At 55.9% G+C, this 5566-nt stretch overlaps 1 protein-coding gene across 3 annotated transcripts in view; it reads right to left on the bottom strand.

Moving 5' to 3' along the window:
- STAU2 (staufen double-stranded RNA binding protein 2) overlaps positions 1 to 5010 on the bottom strand; it is a 166289-nt gene extending 161279 nt beyond the window's left edge. For 2 of the 3 annotated variants that reach the window (XM_042839465.1, XM_042839479.1), the window contains exon 1: positions 4114 to 4201. The gene's annotated coding sequence lies outside the window, so the exon portion shown is untranslated. Of the gene's footprint in view, positions 1 to 4113; positions 4202 to 4970 lie in introns of those variants that run through there. The other variant, XM_042839471.1, reaches the window with a different exon arrangement.
- Between the last annotated feature and the right edge of the window lie 556 nt (positions 5011 to 5566).

Below are 5566 nucleotides of genomic sequence, written 5' to 3'. Positions count from 1 at the left end.
AAAAAGAAAAAGAAAAAGAAAAAGAAAAAGAAAAAGAAAAAGAAAAACTAGGAATAGCAGTAACAGTAAAAATGAGGTTTCTTGACTTTCCTAGAAGTCTTCTTGTTCCCACAGAGGACCATTTGCGCTGCAAGAAGCTGCCCTGAACAACCCAGTCTCCTACCCTCAAAAACGTTTCCTGCAGCCAGGAGGCAAACAGCACTCATTCCCTGTTCCTCAAAGCTGGCAGGCAGAGAAACTGTAAGCACAACCAACGTCAGTGCAATCTTTTGGAGATTTTCAAGAGATTGTAAATACATCCTTTGAGTGTGTGGTACTATGGTCAACATCTTAGCAAGCTGCCATTTTCCAGCATCTAAGGATAGCAAGACAACCCAGCGTATAAGCTGTATGACTCAGCCACTGGCTATTACCACGATCTCTCTCAAACACCATCTGAAATCTGTGCCCAAATGCTGGCTTCTAATTAGTCTAAAAAAAATCCCCCACTATCATTTCAGCAGTGACTAAATTAGAAGATCATAGGAATAGAGAACTATAAAATTAAACACTTCATATGAAAGAAGTTATTTACTAGGAAAAAGAAATAATCGCCTGATTTTACTAGATAAAGTATCAATAAATTTGTTATATTATCAGTCACATACTATACAGCAGCATACTTGAATAAACCAAAAATAAGAGGTATGACACAGGTCAGGACACTATTAGCACTGGAGCACAGTTTTCACTACCAGGAAACACTCCAACTACCACCAGCTTAAAAACAGAACGTTGGCTGTCAAGACACAGTATGAACCAATTTTGCAAGCTACAGACACATGTGTGACTTCAGTCTTACACTACCAGAGACAGGTTTTCAAAAGTCACTTTCAGATGAGAACCTGCGACAAGTTTTTCTATTCTGTATAGTTTCCAGACCAAGGCACGGCAAACTGCTTCTCGGGTTTTAACTGAACTCTTGCTCTTCTAACACAAACACACTTTGGATAATGTGATGGTGACTGTTCCCTGACAATGAGCAGACATGAGCACTAAGAGCAGGGCACTTGGCTCTTATTATATATTAGTTGTTATGCACAGGTTCCACTTCTCCCCTTTCCAAGGTTTGCCTCATGCTCCAACCAGCTCTGCTCCCCTCACATTTACACCACCACAGATCTCTCCTCCCTGCACAGAGATGTGCACCTCATTCTCTTCCCTGCCTGCTTCTCAGCACCCCCACCTCATACCTCATACACGCCGTACCAAACACAACCTCTGAACTTGTTAGTACTGCAGCAGCAGGCAATGAACAGCAAGCAGGAAAGGAGGGGTGTTCAGGTCAGGACCACAGCATGAGCTCTCACAACCCTGATCTTCACGTGGGTATGATGCTAACATGGTCAGTCCAGCAGAAAGGTGACTGGGAAGCATGAGCACCTGAAGGGCTGTCCTGCACAGACTCCAGCAACAGCACCCATAGGTGCTAAAGGAAAGCATCCTCCTCCTTAATTTCTCTTCCTCTTTGGGGAAGACAGAGAAAAATCAGGCACCACTGTGAGAAATACAGGCTGTGGGGGTAATCCAAAGATGAGAAACATAACATAATTGGTTCAGGTAAAGGCAGGCCTATCTGAGGGAGCTCCTTGATGCTGCTGCTGATAGGAGACCGATATGGCCAAGGAAGGAAAAGTGAAGCTTTGGCAGCTTGTTAACTGAAGTTATCTTCTTAGAGTTATGCTACAGATCACAGGTTAGGTCCTTCCCCACCATATCCACATGGTGTGAAGAAGCAGATATTCAGCTCACCAATGGATGAAATCTATGCAGGTGTCATATGTATGCATGAAGTAAACACACAACAAAACTAGCACTGCATATGCACACCTTATAAGATCTGCTTCCTCTGCTGCACAGTAGTGTAATAGGATGCATTTTGAAGGACCAGACACAATCAATCCAAGTGCTTCTCTTCTTTTCGAGGACTAGCAGATCAATAGCCACGTGCTCCAGGCAGGTCAAAGCAAAGAGACAGAGCATGACAGGTGCAGCCCTCCCAGAGGCTGGAGGTACAGGGCTGCAACTGCTGATCTGCTCTGCAACACCATTCCAAGGTCATTCCGTGGCACTTCACAACCCCAGTACACCCAGCTCCACCAACATGCACCAGGATGGTGGCGGAGCTGTGTTTGTAAACTTCTGCGGGAGACTCAGCCCTCATATTTGCCTCCAAGGAAGGAGCTGATTGAGTTAATTGCCTCTTTGAACTTGGTCAAGTCATTGAAACAGCTCTGACAAAGTTTTGCTACGTGTAAAATCAGGGAGCTCTTTTGCAAACCACTTTCACAGCTCAGGTCTGAAGATTATTCAAATGTGATATTACTTGGACATTACTCTTGAGGGAAGAGGTAGCTGAAACTGGGAATTAGAACTCCATGAAGTCTCCAAGTTGCAGCCTGATCAGAACCCAAACTGAATGGCCTCTGCCAAAGCCAAATATCACCAAAGTTCCTTAAAGCAAGGAAAATCTGAATTGCACTCTCCCTCACAAACCACAACCAAACAGCAGCCTCACTCCAGCTCCCAGCACCCGGAATCTGAGTGAGCACAGTGAGAGCAGGCATTTCCCTCTCCGGGAGTTTTTCTAGAGCAAACTGGAGGATCCATTATTGGAAGTCAGTGCTGGGAATCACACAGTGCTGCTGGATGACAGAAAGCCTTCATTCAGGGAACTGTCAGACCTGGCACCGTTTACAGGCAGCAGTGTCACAACAAAGCCTGTGTGGAATCTCCCAAAGTTTAGGAAATATTCCCAACCTGGAGTTACTGTACATCTCAGGCTTTACTCCTGGGCAGCAGTAATGTCACTGAGACACAGCCACCTGCATTCAATCACATGAGCACAGTGCAACCCCACCTAGCCACACCGGAGCCATAGCTTTACTTGTGCCCTGCAGCAATCCACACACATTTCCTCAGTAATCACTGAGGCTCAGTAAGGAGAAGCAGTAGGGATGTTCCACCCACTCTTCGGAGCAACAAACTTTATTTGGTACTACAGTAATTGCGCAGAGGACACTCCTCAGCAGGCAGAGGCACAGCTTGCCTGCCACAGGGCAGAGCTGGGTGGGTGCACTGCCAAGGAAAGGTGCTGCTTAGACACCGTGGGCTGGGCATGCAGCACCATGAGCTGCAGGTCCACACCCAGTGGCCCCATTCAGACCCCACCGCACTCAGGATGAGCCTTCTCTGCTCACAGACCTGAAGGCGGGGGAGGGCCTCGGCCTGCTGCAAAACGTATCCCTCTCCTTCCACCCCACCTCAAACACAGCCCCGCAGCCTTCGAGCCCGCTGAGCCCCGGGATCCGCTCCTCTGCCAGCCACTTCATGGAAGGAACACTGACATCCATTTTGGGAGCGCGACAGCGCAGTCCTGCTGGCAAAGTTTAGCACCCTGTCCCAAGTTCAGGCGAGGAGCACGGTGAACGAAGCGAAGGCAATGGACGTAACGCAAACGGATGGGCGAGGTGCAGAAGCCCGAACGCTGCTGTACGAGGAATTTCCGAACCCGCCGTGCGGAGCAAGCACACCGGGCCGGCGAGGGGACGGCAGGCCAAGGTGAGCGAGACCGCTTCAGCCCACACCGGCTCCCCGCGCAGCTCCGGGCAGGCCCGGCCCGCAGCCCCGCCGAGCCGAGCCCAAACGCCCGGCCTCAAAGCCAGGGCCGCGCAGGACCGGGGGCTGCGGCGGGTCGCTCACCTGCCTGCCCGCGGTGGCCGTCCGCTGCCCGGCTCCGGCGCCCGAGGGAGGAGGAGGAGGAGGAGGTGGCGGCGGCAAGGGCCGCGGGGCGGATGGCGGAGTCGGTGCCGCCTCCGCCGCCCCCCTCCTCCATCCAGCCGTGGCGCAGCGGTGCCTCGCGAGGAGGGCGCCCGGGGGTCGGCGGAGTCCTGCCCGGGGCCGCGCCGCGCCGGCGGAAGGGGAGACAGCGGGGAGGAGGAGAAGCGGGACCAGAACCCGGACATCATGGCTGCGGCAGCCCCCTCCCCTCCGGCCGAGGCTCGGTTCCCCCGTCCCGCGCCCGCCCTACTCTCACTGTGGAGGGGCGCGGGGCCGCCCGGCGGGCCCCATTACCTGCTTCCCGGGGACGCTTCGGAGCCGCCTCCAACATCGGCAAACACTAAAGAGAACTGACCCCGCCGCCGCGGCGGCCGCCGCCGGCCACAGCCACTCCGCCCCCCCCCCCCCCCTCGCGCCGCGTCCCCGCCGCACCGCCGTCCCGCCGCCGTCTGCCCCACGCCCGCCGTCGGCCTCGCCCGCCGCCCCGCCATCCCCCCTCCGGCCCCCGGCGCCCGCGGCGGGTTCCCGGCGCAGCTCCGGAGCCTCGCTCCCCCCCGCTCCCGCAGCACGAATGGCCCCGTCCGCATCCCTTCCCGGCCCGGCGAGGCCGCGCAGCGCCTCTAGCGGCAGCCATACCGCGGGCGCCGGGGCCGCCTGTCCGCCGCCCCCCTTCTTGCCGCGCCGCTGAGGCCGGTTACGTCGGGCCCTCCGCGGCGCCCCCGGGTAGGGACGAAACGGAACGGACCGGACGCTGCCGGCGCCGTGCAGACACGAAGCCCCCGCGGGCCCGGCCACTAACTCGTCGGCGGCCGCGGTACCGATCGAGGAGCTCCGCTATTCGCGCGTGCTGCGGCCGGGCCGGCTCCTCACGAGGCGGCCGTACGAGAGCGGCGTAAGCATAGAGAACGCGGCACCCGCAAGTTCTCAGCGGGCGGATGGATGAGCCGCGGTAGCTCCGTCACTCGCCCTGCTGCGCCCGCCGTCCTTTTAACTTCACGGTTCTTTCAGTTTCGCACTAGAGAAACCCCCCTCCCCCCGCCGGGAAGAATCAGCTTTTACTCCAGCTGCGTTATCGTCTGTCTGAGCGGCAGCTGTCACACGCCGAGCTGCTAGCTTTTACCCCCTCCGAGAGCAGCCCCGCAGCGCTTTACCTCTCCTTTCCTCCCGTTTTCCCCCGGCCGTGACCCGCCCCCTACCGACAGCCCGGCCCATGCCGATGCCGCACCGAGAGCTGCTGCCTGCTCGCTAGGGCACGCAGGCAGACCTACGTGCGCGGCCGGGAGAACGAACGCCGCGAAAAGATACGGGGCGAGAGGAGAACCGCTTTTGTAATTCGGTTTTATTCATCTCTCTCTGCCTCCGGGCGCCTAACAGCTCTGCTTTCAGGCTGCTCGCCTCTCCCAGGCAGGAGTGGTGAGAGGAAGGCTGAATGTCATTAACACGACTGATGTCAGCATCTCAATCCGTGCGGATTACTTGGTGTCCGATCGAACCACGGCTCCTTCCAGCAACACACACGGTGGAGAGGAGTGCAGCTGCTGCAGCTGTTATGTATTGCCCTCGTGGAGCAGTGACCACAGGCCCAGAGGCTCCAAGCAGCAGCAGCAAAACATCGGCTTCCCAGCTAGCAGCTGCCCAGGGAGGCTGCAAACCCCTCCAGGTTATCAACACTCAATGCAGCTTTTCAAGGGCTTCTGCCTAACAGCAGTCGTACGGTTCTATTACCAAAGCATCGTCCCTAGTGCCA

Source organism: Centrocercus urophasianus, unplaced genomic scaffold (assembly GCF_019232065.1).
Source record: "Centrocercus urophasianus isolate 14NV4802_14NV808 unplaced genomic scaffold, USGS_Curo_1.0 seq_11, whole genome shotgun sequence".
Taxonomy (NCBI): domain Eukaryota; kingdom Metazoa; phylum Chordata; class Aves; order Galliformes; family Phasianidae; genus Centrocercus; species Centrocercus urophasianus.
The sequence above is the reverse complement of the archived record's forward strand: the minus strand, read 5'-3'. Positions and strand labels throughout refer to the sequence as shown.